Below are 16269 nucleotides of genomic sequence, written 5' to 3'. Positions count from 1 at the left end.
TGTTGCGCGTGCACACCTTTATGGTAGCGAACACTTCTTCCCTGGTGATCGGTCTGTCCAGGTGGGTGTTCGGTCTTCCCAAGTATGGTTTCGGGTATGCTGCAGGCAAGGTCGTGCCATAGCATTTCTCTTTTACTTTATCTAACAGTTCCTTCTCCGTACCCTCGAAGGTGTGGATGAGTCTGCGGATAGCTTTCCCGCTTTCGGCCCTGGTTTGGATAGGGTCGAGAAGGGTCTTGAGTATACGCCACGTTGTGGCCGTGCTGAGGGTGCAGTCCAGCGAGCTACTGAACTGCTGCCAGCTCTGCCTGGCCAGTTGGGCTGCGTACTCCTCCGCTATCTTGGTGACTTCTGCAATCTTCAGCTTGAGTTTCCTGTTAAAGCGCTGCTTCTTCCAGCGCTTGGTGAGCCCTCGACGTGCCTCCCATAGCCTGAGGAGCCGAGGGTCCACCTCTGGTGTTTGCTCGGTGCGATCCACTTCCTGAGTGTACTGCTTCTGGATGTCTTTGAGTTGTTGACACCAATCATCTATGGAAGTAATCCCCCTTCCAGGTCCGTGCATGCCTTGCGGAAGGCCGGCCAGTTGGTGATCTTGGCTGTGCCGAGCTTGCGCTTGATGTTGGTGGCTGTTATCGTGATCTTCAAGATATAATGGTCACTGCCTAGATTCTCCAGCAGATTCTCCCACGTTGCATGTTTCGCCCCCCTGGCAAAAGTTACGTCCGGACACGTATCCTGGCAGACAGAATTGCCAAGGCGCGTGGGTTGAGTTTCGTCTGTTAAGAGGGTACATTGGATCGCTTCCGCCGCGTCCTCGACCTCTATACCTTTCTGATTATTTGTGGGGTATCCCCACTGCTGTCCGCGAGCGTTAAAGTCACCTAGAATTAGCAGCGTGTTGCTTTTAGCAAGTTTGCTGTCCCCTAGAAAGAGTTTATGAAAATTCGCGTCCCGCTGGCGAGGCGGGCTATAGAGGTTTACAAGAAAGACACTCTTTTCCTTGTGCTTCTTTTTGGGAATAATTTCCGTCACTAAGTGCTCAATTTTCGTGTTGGGAATCGGGTCATGGGCTATGGTTACCAACTTTTTGCTCACCAGGGTTGCCGTGCGTCCGGTATCGTAGCACGTATATCCCCTGAGTGTCGGTGTCGTGTTAGTTTCCTGTAAAGCTATTATATCGGGTGTGGAGTCTTGCGTGAGTAGAAACTGCATTAGGAGTCCCTGTTTTTGGCGGTACCCCCTGCAGTTCCATTGCCAAATTTCTAGCCATGGCTTTGGGCGTTATTCGGATTGGAGCCTTCAGTGAGGAAACGGCGCTCTTGTATGAGCCTGTCCCGGGCCTCGTTTGTTATTTGTCGCGTATTTTGGCTTTTGACGTGGTCCTGCCAAGCAACTTTTTGCTCTATTAACGTGACTTTCTGTTCTAATAGGTTGGTTTTGACATACATAGCATCTAATCTTGCATGAGTTTGGCGAAACTCTTCTTTGATGCGAACCGTGAAATTCTCCACGTGCTGCATGAAAGCTCTTAATTCCTCGGGGCTCACGTCTAAGGCGGAGGGGGGTCGTTGCACTTCTGCCGGCGGGATCGGGGCCCTCGGTACCTGCCCTGTTCTTTGAGCCTGCATCTCTTTAATGAGGTCATTGACTTTTTTACGGAGTTATGCATTCTCCTCTCTTAGAGCTTTAATCTCTTCCGAGTTACGCGTAATATTCTTTTGATCCGAGTGCGTAAACAGTGAGTTTGGAGGGCCCGCTCCCCAGCTCACCTTAACGCCGCCCTTCTTCTGTTGTTGCTTCTGCGACTGCTGCTGTTGCTGCTCCAGCTTGGCCGTTGACCGGTTTAGCGGCGGGAAAGAGTCCTCCCTGGATCGGCTCTGATCGGTGAGGATCAGCCGATGTGTTTGCATCATCATCATCATCATCAGAGTCGTCACTCTAGTCAACATCCGATGGTTCCCGGTGGAAGTCCTCTTTCGTTCTGAGCAAGAGCTGGCGGTTGCGCCGTAGCTGTTTATCGTCTGCTGTCTTAACGTAATAGGACCTCGGCCCAGCTGGTGCTAGCACTCTGGCCTTGCGTGACCATGAGCCCTTTTTTATGCGTACCACGTCTTCCTTGTTCAGGCGCGGGAGGGATGCGCCATTGACGCTTGTCTGTTCGTGTTTTTTCACCAACACGGTTGGCTCTTCCCGAAGGTCAGGCAGTGGGGTCCGCAGGCGGCATCCTTGAAGAAGCTCTCCCGGAGACCGACCGTCCTCCAAGGGGCTTGCCCTGTAAGCCAGTACACCAAGCCAGAAGTCCTCGTTAGCCTCACAAGTTTTCTTTAAAATTCGTTTGACAATCTGAACTCCTTTTTCTGCCAGACCATTTGACCGTGGAAACTGTGGGCTCGACGTGACGTGACGGAAGTCGTACGCTTTCGCGAACTGTGCGAATTCACGACTGGAAAACTGAGGCCCATTGTCCCTGCATACCTCAACGGGAATGCCGTATCTTGCAAAGATTGCACCGAGCTTTTCGATTACCGCAACAGCAGTGGTCCTGTGCAGCAACTCTACTTCTGGAAAGTTTGACGTTGCGTCGTACGCACACAAGTAGTATTTCCCTGCGTACTGGAATATATCAACTCCAATGCGGAACCATGCGCGAGTCGGGGTGGGACGCATCAGTAGTGGTTCTGACGGCTGGCTGTAAGCATGGTGTCTGCAAACGGCGCATTTTTGGATCAGGGTTTCGATATCACAGTCGAGGCCTGGCCAGTATACCAGTTGTCTCGCTCTTGCTTTGCATTTAGTTGTTTCGAGATGACCCTCATGCACACGTTTTAGAATTTCAGGCCGCATGCTTGCCGGAACCACAACCTTTGTCCCTTTCAGTAACATACCGCTAATTACCGAAAGCTCAGAAGCCACGGGTTTAAGCTGGCCTGCGATAGGTTTTCCTTCCGTAATCTGCTGCAGGACATCCTTAAGGTATGGATCCGAAGCGGTCTCCTGTGCTAATCTAGCTGACGTACTTTCACTTACGAGTGCTGCCACGACGCTGATGGCATGAACTTCGACGTCGTCAGTGTCCACCGTAGTGACGTCTACAGTGCCCGGTGCTCTCGATAACATGTCCGCCAGCTCCATCTGTTTTCCGGGAACAAACAGCAGTGTGTAATCATACTTCAGAAGTCTTAAAAAAAACGTTGCACCCTGGGCGGCATATCGGCAATAGCTTTCTTGGAAATATCGATGAGAGGCCTGTGGTCGCTTTCAAGTAGCAGCGACCGCCCATAAATGAAATGGGAGAACTTTTCACAGCCAAATACAAGAGCAAGAGCCTCTTTTTCTATCTGAGAATATCCTTGCTCTGTATCTGTCAGAGCTCTAGACGCGTAAGCCACTGGCCTCCAGCCGTCTTCGCAACTTTGCAGGAGGGCGGATCCAATACCGCTCTGGGAGGCATCTGACGTCACTTTTGTTTGCCTGCATGGATCAAAAACTGTAAGTAGTGGTTTCTCGCTTAGTGATCTGCATATGGCTCTCCATTCTCTGTCATGATTATGTGTCCAGTCAAACACTGCGTCCTGCTTGATAAGAGATCGCAGAGCAGCCGTTTTCTGGGCTAGAGATGGCAAGTATTTACTGAAGCAATTAACCACGCCCAGCAGCCTCTGAACTGCAAGCTTATTATCGGGCCTTGGCATCTGCACTAGACTGACGACTAAGGATTCGGGCCGATTCCTTTGTCGCTGATGATATCACCAAGGAATTCTATCTCTTGTACACCGAACTGGCATTTTTGTGCATTGAACGTCAAACCTGCTGATTGCGCTGCTTTCAGCGCGCTACGAAGCCGTTGGTCATGCTCCTCTTTATCAGTTCCCCAAATAAGCACGTCGTCCACGTACACGCGTACGCCTGGTATGCCTTCAAAGATCTCGTTTAACGCCTTCTGGAATACTTCGCTAGCGATGCAAGGCCGAACGGCGGTCAGAGGAAACGTTAGCGACCGAAGGGTGTTGCAAACGTGCATATTTTTGATGAAGGCTGATCTAGCGGAATCTGATGGAAGCCGGTGTTGGCCTCGAGACGAGAGAAAAACTTCGCGCCTGTTAGTTCAGCTTCAATGTCTTCTCGGCGGGGCATTTGATAATGCTCTCTCTTTAGAGATACATTTATCCTTCTCGGGTCCATGCAAACCCGTAGTTTGCCATTTTTCTTCCGAACAATAACGAGAGGGCTTACCCAGTCCGTTGGCTCGCTGACTTTCTGAATGATGTGCTCTCGCTCCATACGCGTCAGCTCCTCTTGAAGTGGTTGCTGCAGTGCCAACGGAACCCTTCGCGCCGGCTGTACAGCTGGGACAGAGTCTTCTTGCAGCACTATTTTGTACTCGCGGTTGATGCAGCCAGTTCCTTGAAAGAGCTGAGGGAATTCTTCCAAGATGTCACAGCTTGCCGCCACGGTGTCGACTTCTCGATGAAGTAGCCCAAGGCGTTCGCTCGCATCAAGTCCCAGGATAGCCTGGTAATCCTTCCTTACCACGAAGAGGTCAGTGCAGATCTTTCTGTCGCCGATGGTGACAGGTACCGAAGCTAAGCCGCAATGATTAATTATGCCACCGTTGTATGAGCGTAAAGTTGCCGTGCTGGATTTCAGAGGACCGACGTTCAGCTTTCGGTACACTGAAAGGGGAATTAGGTTCGCTTGAGATCCTGTGTCTACCTTCATCGATACCTCTCTCTTGCCGATCGTTGCTTTGACGAGCCAATCGCGGTCTGTGCTGACGGTGCCGATCGAGACGTTTAGAACGTCGAAGTTGTCCTCGTGCTGTATTTCAGCAACTCGAGTCTCTGATCTGCAACATATGGCGAAGTGGTTCGGACCATTACAAATGCGACAAACTTTGCCGAACGCTGGGCACTGCCGAGGTTCATGTGGCCTACCACACCGGGAACACACGAGTCGTCGCTGAGGTGGGCGTAGTGTTGCTCGGCTTGAAGTGACAGCCTCAACTTGGGCGTCATTTCCTTTTGTCCACATGACGCTGTGGCGCGCAGAAGTCTCGGCTGCTTTGCAAGTTGCAATCGCTATTTCGAGGGTTAACTTCTTCTCCCTCAGCAACTTTTCCCTCAGCTTTGTTGAGTTCATGCCAAACACTATCTGGTCTCGAACCATGTCTTCTGTGAGACTGCCAAAGTTACAATACTGAGCTTGCTTTTTTAGATCCCGCAAGAAACTCTCGAAGGGCTCTGCTTCTGCCTGTACTCGGGTGCGGAACACGTACCTCTCATGCACCTCATTCTGTTGGTCGACGCAATATTCTTCAAACTTGTTGACCATGGTGCTGAAGTCCTCCTTGTTCTCTCCTTCAGCGAATACGAAGTTGTTGAAAACTTCGATGGCGTCCTGGCCTGCAATGCTCAATAACAACGCTGTCTTTGCCGCCTGGGTCCGTGGCGTTTCAGTTCATTCTGTTGCTTTCAAAAACAGTTCAAATCGCTGCCTGAAAAGCTTCCAGTTTTTTCCATCATCTCCGGTTATGCGTAGCGACTCTGGTGGCTTGACGCTGTCCATGGTCTATCCGTACTTCTCACTGCGGTGCGGTGCTTCAATCCCACTTCTGACACCATGTATCAGACATCGCGACTGACAAAGTGACGAACACCAGTACGTGTCGAGGGAACGAATACCCGAAGGCGTTTATTGTATCGTATATAAAGCCACGTTGGGCGAGAGGGTAGAGTGAAAGGAAAGGTTATCACGAAGGGAAGGGTCGGCACGTGTGTGCTTGGAAGCAAAGATAAATGCGCGCACAAGCAGATATGATACAGCGCTCACCACGGATTATCAAGACTGCAAGGTGAGCCGATTCTTTCACACATTTTTGAGGCTTTGAAGAACTTCGTAAGCCACGGGGGCGCTAGGCTTAGTTAGGCCTAGGCAAACAAAGGCACCCCCGGTCGTTTAGAAGCCCGAAGAAAATGGTGGAAACCGTGGAGGGAGCGAGCATAGACCCTGCGGAGCTAAAAGAGCCTGGTCAGTAGTTTATTACTAAGAAAAGAGAAAAGACGGTGCCACTTGAGAACGCGGAACGCAGCGTCACCGAGGATCAAGGGAGAGAGTGAGCCGCGTCCCGGCTCGCCGGAAAGCATTTGGCAGCAAAGTCGGATGAAAGGCAATCGATCAAGATACCTGACGGAACTGACAAAATAATTCTCCGCCCACGGAGAGGAATCAGCCACCTACTTAAGTACGGCAACATTGAACTTGCGCAGTTGATCGCTCGCACCGCGAATATAAACATGAGAGAGGCCGCGGAAGACACCTAATCGGTCAACACAAAACAGCAGTCTATCCTCATTGCAACAGACAGCGAAGAGCGGAAAATAAAATACGTCGCACTACGCGACCTCGAATTCGATGGTCAGAAAATTGAAATCACGGCGTACGTCGCTATGCCCGAAGACTGCGGCAAGGGGGTGGTACCTGACATTCCCCTTCGCATCACCGAGGAAGAAATAGTGCAACGGCTACGCACGATCAAAGGCAACTCCCGCGTGCTAGGAGCCAGGCGCCTCGGCAGGAGCCCAACCACCGTGCTCATACTGTTTGAAAAACCAGAGGTATCGAGGTGGGTGAAACTCTCACTTACGTGGCAAAAATGTGTATTATATTGAAAGAAATGCGAGGTCTGCAACGCATGCGGGCGCCTAGGGCACCGCGAAGATGTCTGCCCAGATCCCAATAACGCTAAGTGCAGAGGATGCGAAGAGCGCCCAGATCAGGGACACAGCTGCAAAATAAAATGTCACCTGTGCTGTAAAGACCATCCGCTTGGCGACATGTGCAGAGAGCTCTACAGGACTCCCTACCAGACCAAAATATATCAATGGGAGCAGAAAATCGCCGAACAGCAGCAGCAGCAGCATCACAACGAGCAGCAGCAATATCCCGACACCACTCCTGAGAGCAGCCGCAGAGGACGCTAGAAATACAGAAGAGACCACTGTGACCAACGCGAATATTCTCAAGACAGGGGCGGAGGCTCCCGGGCGCAGAGCGGAGACTTCCCGCAGTTAGAGGAAGGCGCCAACCGACTTCACCGTTCGAGCTCCGGCAGCAGCAGGGAGCGGTCCGGATTCAAGGCCAGGTCGGGGTCCAAATCCAGAGCCACCGCCAACTCCAGGTACCCAAGGAACCCGTCAGCCACCCGAAAGGGAAGCCCGAGCGGGGACAGTAAAACCGTGAGTTTTAGCAGTGGGGTAGCCCAGGCTAATGATGAGGAAAACAAAGAAAAATATAAGGAAATGGGCACGCTAAGAAAGGAAGTCGAGGAACTGAGGGAGATAATCCAAATCGCGGCCAAATTCCGGGTCTCCCTCGCCTCCACAGGCTCCCCCGGCAAAACAAGTAGCCAAACCGACACCTCCACCTGCGGCGCCAAAGGTGCTAACACAACCTGCGGTGTCAGACACGGAAGTGGTGGTGGTGAAAACATTATAATACATATAGGTATATACACTAGGTGGGATGCCTAGACAGGCACTCCATTGGCGTTTGCCGCAGCCCGGGCGCGCTGCGTTAAGACCTTTTGGGCCTCTAGGGTGCAGCAGCCGGACAGGGTCGCCTCCCAGTTCTCTCGGGTGGGGTGGGGGATAGGGGGCAAAGATGGGTTTTTATGGCAGGCCCACACCATGTGGTAGGTGTCAGACACATCCCCACAGTGCGAGCACAGCCCGTCGAACTGCGGATCAAAATGTTTTAGAGTAGCTGGACACAACATTGTATTGGTGAGCAGGAGCAGGAGCACCCGCTCGTTAGCCTTCCCCAGCCCTTTGCACGGGGTGGGAAGAGTTGAGTGCGTAGATCTGTAATATTCACATATTTCTTTAAATTTGTAAACTGGGCTGAAATCAAAATCCTGGTCCGCGTCTGGTCCCGTGGGAAATGCCCGGAGAGAAAGCGCGCGGGCGGCGGCGTCGGCTGCCTCATTCCCTTGGAGACCTTGGTGACCTGGAGCCCAAACGAGAGATCGGTACGCGGGATCCGAATCTCGACTGCAATTTTGGTATATGCGGTAAGCTAGGGGAGCAGTCCATCCTTGCTGGACGTTCCGACAAGCTCCTCGCGAGTCTGTTATGATGTATTTGGAGGAGGAGTTAAAGGCTGCGAGGGCGATGGCAACCTCTTCTGCGTGTGTTGGTGACTGGGCCTTGAACGTACGGCCATCTACTGTTTTGCCCTTGTGGATGACCGCGGCTGTGTACCAACCCCTAGGGTTTGGGCCGGAGACGTCCACATAGAAAACTCCTGGTTTGCTTCCCTAATGGCGGTCCAAGGCTTCCGCCCGCGCCAGGCGCAGACCATTATGGTCCTCTTTGGACATGTTGGCGGGGAGAGGCCGCACATGGAGGGCGCGTCTCCATTTTTCGGGAATGCGACATCTCTCCTCTGTGAGTTGGGTGTGTTTGATGTGAAGTCGGGCAAGAAGACGGCGATCCGACTCTGTCTTTGTTAGACGCGTGTTCTGATTGGTGAGGTGGGCCTCCCGAAGCTCCTTGAAAGTATTCACCACACCCAGCGCCATGAGACGGCTGGTAGAGGTGGAGACCGGGAGGTCCAGTGCTCGTTTCATGATTTTACGGAGCCGCAAGGCGTCCTTGCATCGTAACCCACCGCGCTTGTTGGAAACCCGGCGGACCATGCGGCCCACCTGGTCCGCCACCTGCCGGAGCTTGGCGAGTATTGTGTCGCATCGTCTCTGGTTGTGTATAAAGAGCCCAAGAACTCTGATTTCCTTAGATTCTTGAATGGGACCGCTCTGCAAGGTGAGATTGATTTGAGTCGAGCATGAGCGCGAGGGGCGCAGATGCACGAATTCAGATTTCTGCGGTGAGCATTGGAGACCCCAGCCGCGGGCATAGCGGTCCACTATGCTAGCAGCCGTTTGCAGGCTCGTCTCCATGTCCCCCAGACGCCCTTTCGTGGCCCAGAGTGTGATGTCGTCGGCGTACAGCGCGTGCTGCACCCCTTCGACCGCACCCAACAGAGCAGGTAAGCGCATCATTGCAACGTTGAATAGCAGAGGGGACAGCACTGCGCCTTGCGGAGTTCCCCTCGTGCCGAGCAAAAAAGGTCCGTGTTCTTGATCCTGTATTCGGATATAAGACAGTCTGTCTGTGAGAAATTGTTTGATGTAGTTGAAAGTGTTTGTGCCACAGTGCGTTTGACTCAAGTGCGTGAGTATGACCTCGTGTGTTACATTGTCGAATGCCCCTTTGAGATCCAGGGCGAGGACGATTTTGTCGTTTCTTGTGCATGTGATGGGGTTCAGTATTTCGCGGTCGAGTTGGAGCAGGACATCCTGTGCGGATCTGTTTGGGCGAATTCCGAACATGGTGTCCGCGAAACTGTTGTGTTGTTCAAGGTACTCAGACAGCCGATCCCGCACCATCGTCTCCATCAATTTGCCCACACACGAGGTGAGAGAGATGAGTCGGAGGTTGTCCGTGTCGACTGGCTTCCCAGCTTTGGGAATAAAGGTGACGAGAGCCGTCTTCCATTCAATGGGAAGGGGGGTTTCCCCTGTCCAGATTGCATTGATATAGTCAAGAAGGCACTGGTGCGCCAAGACAGGGAGGTTCGCCAGAAGTTTAACGGTGACCTTGTCCCTGCTTGGCGCAGTGCCCTTCTTCATTTTGGCCAGACTGGCCCGCAGATCGTGGAGCCGCAATGGGTATCCAACTCCGAGTTTTCCCTGCCTGCATAGGAATAGGCCGATCCGCGGGGGTCCTGAATTGTGCACAGGTAGCGATCGCGTAGCGCCACTGCCAGCTGCATTCTGTTTCCTTGGAATGAGTGCATGGCTTTGTGTAGGACCCCGCCGGGGTGGCGCAGTGGTTACGGCGCTCGACTACTGTTCCCAAGGACGCGGGATCGAAGCCGGCCTCGGTGGCAGCTTTTCGATGCAGGCGAAAAGCAAGGCGCCCGTGTGCTGTGAGATGTCAGTGCACGTTAAAGAACCCCAGGTGGTAAAAATTTCCGGAGTCCTCCACTACGGCGTCTCTCATAGCCTGAGTTGCTTTGGGACGTTAAACCCCGCAAAGCAAAGCAAAGCAAAAGCTTTGTGTAGGTGTTTTTGCGTTTCCGCGCGTGTCTGTGTTGGATTGACGAGGGCTCGGAAGAGCCGCCACGTGTTGCGGCTCGACATTTGCCTCGCCGACGTGTTGCAACGGTCCACCCAGTTAGAGTCAGCGAGTTGGGCCGCGTACTCTGCTGCCTGCCTGGTGAGATCCGCAATGCGAGCTTTCAGCTTCTTGTGTTTCTGACGCTTCCAGCGGCGCGTGAGGCCACGGCGTGCTTCCCAGAGATGCAGGAGGTGGTTGTCCACGTCCGTAACTACCTCTGTGTTGTTTCTCATGGGAGTGAAGGTGCGCCATGACTGACTGAGACCAGGTCGTGTAGCCCTGCTCTGTGATGTTCGTGTTAGTTTCGGTTGGGAAATTGTAGCGAAAGGTAGTCCGATCGGGGATGCGGGCTTTCGTTGTGGGGCGCTTCAGGGGGCTTGTGTAAACTGTTGTGTTGAGGATACAGTGGTCGCTACCGAGGGTCTCCTCGGTGTTGATCTAGTCTGCGTGTCTTACGTTGCGAGTGAAGGTGAGGTCCGGGCATGTGTCTCGGGTCACCGAGTTGCATACGCTGGTGGGAAATGCTTGGTCGGTGTGGAGGGTGAGGCCCAATGTGGACGCCAGTTCTGCTAGCATGCGTCCACGCACTTCCTCCTTACGATAGCCCCATAGCTGGCTAGGGGCGTTGAAGTCACCCACAATCAGCAGGGGATCACGACCCGGCTCTTTAAGCGCACGGCTAAAGAGGCCCGCGAAGGTCGCTCGCTTCATTTTCGGGGAGCAGTATACGTTAAGCACTTGCAGGGCAGGATCCGATCGCCTAAAAGGGAGGATCCTCACCATCATGTATGAATAGGGTATGTTGACATCGAGGTCAATTTCGGAGGCTGTGTATGATTTGTGCACGAGGAGACACCACAAAGGGTCATGCTGGAACGTCGCGTAATTAGTCAACTTGGCTGCCGCTCCTGGCTCTTGGAGGGCGACCACGGCGGGCAAAGCCTCGAATATTTCGAGGTAGAGACGCAGGTTCGCGCGTTTCTGCCGAGCTTTAAAGCCTCTACAGTTCCACTGCGTTACGGTTACGGAATTGTGAGCTTTAGGAGGAGAGGAACGCGTGTTGAGCCGTCCTGCCATGATTAGGAACGGAAATGAGAGATGGGGGGTTATGAGACTCCGACCCAGAGCCAGCACTGGGTGGGGGTGCGGGTTTGGAGTCCTCGGATTTCGCGTCTTTGGGATTGACAATTTTCTTGTGACTGTTGAAGGCTTGGACCCCTTCGAGCCGATGGCTCGTTCGGGTGGTTGATTTCATGCAGCGGGTGATGGCTGCAGGGACCGATGCCCTACATTTGGTCTCCAAGCAGCCCATGGCCGCTTCTATCATTCTCTGGAAATGGGAGGTGAGGCGCGCCTCCATCGCGGCCATTGCCGACGGAACGCGGGAGGCAATTCGGGCTCACTCTCCATGGCGTCGGGACTCGAGACACCCGTCACAGCGGATAGTTTTTCCTCTAAATTTTTAATTTTGGCGAGCAGTTGCCCGATCTGCGCTTTAAGCTGCTCATTTTGCCTGTGGCTTTCGACATCAACGCCGTGTATCGAGGAAGGGGAAGCGAGTGAGGATGAGAGAACGCAGGAGGCGGCCCGCGCCCAGCAGCTCACCTCAGTTACAATGTTCTCCTGAGTGTTTTGTTGCTGCGCCGGGGCCCGGGATCCGGCAGCGCCATATGGTTTGAGGGCGGGGAAGTGCTTGGCATCGTCTCCGTTGGGGGCGGTGGCGGCGTCTGCTTCTTTTTCTTTTTTTGTGCGAAGCATATTGCTAGAGGTAAACCACAGTCCTTCGTGATGGTTACACGCCGTGCAAAGAATGTGGAATGCTACGTCACACCACGTGATACGCTGACGTCACGACAGAGGAGAGACGGGGGTGCAGGTGCAGCTCGCGCCGTCGGCTGCGGTTGCACGCCGTGCGGACCACGTGTTATGGTGACGTCACACCACGTGATACGCTGACGTCACGACAGAGGAGAGACGGGGGTCCAGCTCGCGCCGTCGGCTGCGGTTGCACGCCGTGCACGTCGGTGTTCTAAGAGCTTTTGCTTTGCGTACATATTCGCGTAGTGGCAATCGAGTATCGTTGGCCTGGGGGACGACATGTTCGTTGTGCGTGTCGGTAACACAGTTAGATTAGAGGTGAACGAGTCATACTATTACCTAGTTTTATGCGATGGGAAAACATTGTGCATTCCAAGTTTAAACCGTGTAAAAGCACGTGTAACCAAGGAAAGAAACGTTTAGCCAAGTGTAACCATGGAAAGCCGAGTTTAGCAATCAATATGCTTCGCATCTGACCAGGCTTAACCAAGCTAAGCCTCAGCCAGTTTTTTCCTCTTCCTCTTCCCCTTCTTCCCAGTTGACGACTGTAAGGGAGAGGAGGAGTCCGGACCTCAGCGTCTGAGTTTCGATGGAGGCGAAACGAAGAGGCGTCCGTGTGCTGTGCGATGTGAGCGCACGTTAAAGATCCCCAGGTGGTCGAAATTACTCCGTAGCCCTCCACTACGGCTGGCTCCTCGTTCTTTCTTCCACTTTCACTCCCATCTTCCTCCCTTCCCCTATGGCGCGGTTGCGGTGTCCACAGAAAACAAGTGAGACAGTTACCACGCCTTTCCCTTCGTATAAATAAATCAGTTTGTTGTTTTTTTAATCAGAGGGGGAGTCTGTGTTCACGTCACTCTGGTGTGAGCCGGTGATAGGATCGCACCGTGGCGCTCCGCCATTGGCTCTGCCGGTGGAGTGACCTTGCTTGCTTTCAGACGCTGGCGTCTCAAGTCCTTCAGATTGTGAAGGTCTGGCTCCGGCAAGATGGAGTCGGCGAAATTTGGCCGTGCAATCTCTCGATCCCGTGGGGTAGGCTAATCCACAGATTGCACAGGTCAGGTTGCATTCGTGTAGCGCAGAACCGTCCTGCGTTGCAGACACAGTTTGGCCGCAAAGGCCGCACCTTGGCGAGTTCGGCGTGGGGCAAATGTCTGAGCGGTGTCCCACAGCACCACACTTTACACATGCCGGCACAGTTCGCTTATATTCTCGGACGGGTGTAAGTTCCCCGTTGTAGCGGACGTATCGCGGGACCACCTTTCCCACAAATGTGATGAGCGCGATGGGTGGTTTTCCGAGCCGGCGGATGCTGGCGATCTAGCCTCCTCGCCAGACAATTTGGGCAGTGAGCGTCGCGCTTGTTTTATCGTCGGCGATGCCCCCGATGATACCGCGGCACACGTCTTCGGTAAGCTTTAAATTCCCGTGCACTGGTAGGGGGCCTTTACCAGTTGGCAAATTAAATTCACCAATGAGGCGATCGGCGAGGTCTGGATTTTGTGTCCCTGCATCAAGCAGATTTTACTCCCATGCGGGTACAATGTCGAGAACGTTGTCGGCAGCAGAAATGCCTAGGTGCGAGTTCAGTGCCTTGCCTAGATCACCGCGTCGGAAGGTGTTCCTCAGGTGCACGGTGACCCCGGGCTTGATGATGACAACATAGTCTTAAGGTGCATCCGTGGCATAGGACGGGGATTCCACAGACACGGCTTAGCTTGGTTTCGAAGCGATGAGGCAGATTCGTGCGCTGGCGCTTGCTGCTTGGTTTGGGACGCCGCCGATGTGGCAGCCGCTGGGTTGGAGCCGGCTCTGGAACGCCGGCTGACAAGTTGAAAGAGCTCCTCGTGCTTGAAACGGGCAGGTTCTGTCACAGCTTCAGGTTGGACAGTCGAAACAGTCTTCCAGACCATTTCGGAAGGGTCGTATCCCCTCAGAGAAGCTTGAGAAGTCATCTTAGGTGACGAGGGTGAGTCACTGCCTCCGGGAGCGACGCAGCCGTTAGGCCGCGCGCCAACTCCTCGTGGCAGAGTGAAAATCTCCCCTCGCTGAATGAAAATTGGGCCATCTGGCTATATTTGGCGTTCACGGTATCCTGATGATGTTAGGAATACAGTAGAACAAATTTTAAGAGGGCCCGAGTTGATACGCCGCAATAATTAGCGAAACTTGACGGAGCCGATGTGGCATGCGTCCGCTCGCAGTCACAGCAGCAGGTGAACTCCTGAGGCAGTCACCGCGCGCCCCGCCGGGATGGTGCAGTGGTAAGACGCCCGACTACTGCCAGACACGGAGGAGGAGGCAACGATCACTGAACAGTGCAGACCACCTCCCCCGGAGAAATGGAGAGGCGGAGAAACGGATCCGCTGGCGTCAATAGAACGTAGACTAGACGCCAATTACGGGGCGAGACTGAGCGGCTCGAGACAGGCATGACCAACATCATAGGCGCCTTAAACCGAATTCAGGAACAATCTAAACAAACAAACGCGGCTCTTTCTGCTGTGGCAGAAAGGCAAACAGCGAGAGAAGGAATACTTGACCAATTCCAAAATGGGCAAAACGCAACCAAAGATTGGTTCGACGGTATGGCAGTGGAACTGCCGAGGATTCCCGCGCAAGCGAGCGTTAGTGAAACAACATCTCGAGCAAATAGTTGAAAAACCTCTAGCCGTAGCCCTGCAGGAAACTGGCAAAGGAGTGATTAAATTATCAGGATATCAAGCGTTTGCTAGTGGCCGGGGAGAAAAATCCCGGGTAAATACATGCGTCAAAAGAAACGTAGCGGTGATCGAACATAAAATTAGTTCTCGCGACATTGATGCGGTTTTCGTTGAAATCATCACGGGCAGGAAGAGGAAACCCAGTATTTTCGTCCTAAACATATATAGCTCTCCTCAGCAGCGCAAAGTTAGGTTCAAGACATTTCGCAAAGCAATGAAGGCAGCCGGAGCCAACCCCCTGCTAATTGTAGGAGACTTCAACGCCTGCCACCAAGAGGGGGTATATAATAGGCAAGATCCGAAGGGCAGGCAGTTATGAAAATATTTTCACGAATTAAACCTCACCCTGCAGACAGACTCTGGCTGCCCGACCAGGGTGGGAAACAGTGTGAGAAAAGACACAACCCTAAATTTAAGATTCACCAAAAACATAGAGGAGCTTAGGCGGAAGAACACAGTGCTCAACTTTGGAAGCGATCACTACGTCCTCGAAATAACGCTTAAACGGGGAGTGAAAGTAAGACGAGAAAAGATAATCAGCGCAATCGAATGGCAGAAATTCAGAAAAATTAGGGAATCCGCAAACATAGACGAGAATATTAAAAACATCGACGATTGGGCAGAAACCTTCATGCGCCACTTTAAATCCGCTACCTTTACACCAACTAAAAACGTTGCTTTACACTAGAGGGGGACGATGCACTAAAAACAGTCGACAGGAAACTCCTACACATGTGGGAAGCAAAAAGAGGTATCGAAAAGCGCCTCCGGTGTCAGAGATGGAACCGAAGGCGAAAAATAGCCAGACACAATAAGGAAATTGAGGATTATGCAATTAAACTCTGCGAGCAAAACTAGTGTAACAGGTCCGATGAAATGGAGTGCAACATGAGCCTTTCAAAGACGTGGAGCCTGCTACGATATCTTCTTGATCCTGACAGTTCGAAAACACAATCAAACACAACAATAACAAAGGCAAGACACGCGTTTAGGGGACTGACGCGGAACTAATAACTAAATTGTAGACACATATGTCGGCGATACAACATCCATCCCTCTTACACAATACGCGGGCCCTCCGAACGAGGCCCTCGACGCGCCCATCTCAGAAGCGGAAGTTAGAGCCGAAATCCTGAGCTTAAAGACGCGACCAGCTCCCGGCCCCGATGGAATAACAAATAAAATGCTACGAAACCTAGACGACGCTTCCATAACGGCACTCACCAACTACATGCAAGAAGTATGGAGCAGCGGTCGTCTTCCCTAGCAGTGGAAAGCTGCAAACATTGCGCTAATTCGAAAACCTGGCAAGCCACCGAAATTGGAAAACCTCAGACCTATTTCTCTAACCTCATGCATTTGAAAGCTTATGGAACGCGTAAGCCAAACAAGGCTAACTAATTTCGTGGAGAAAAACGACCTGTGGCCGCACGAGATGGTCGGGTTCCGAACGGGCCTGTGCACGCAGGACGTGATGCTCCGATTACAACATTACATAACTGACTCGAAATCCAGAGACGCGAAGGTAATTCTAGCACTAGATCTAACAA

The sequence above is a fragment of the Amblyomma maculatum genome, chromosome 10, assembly GCF_055883805.1.
Source record: "Amblyomma maculatum isolate TAMU_Amacu chromosome 10, ASM5588380v1, whole genome shotgun sequence".
NCBI lineage: Eukaryota > Metazoa > Arthropoda > Arachnida > Ixodida > Ixodidae > Amblyomma > Amblyomma maculatum.
This window is presented reverse-complemented; position numbering follows the sequence as displayed.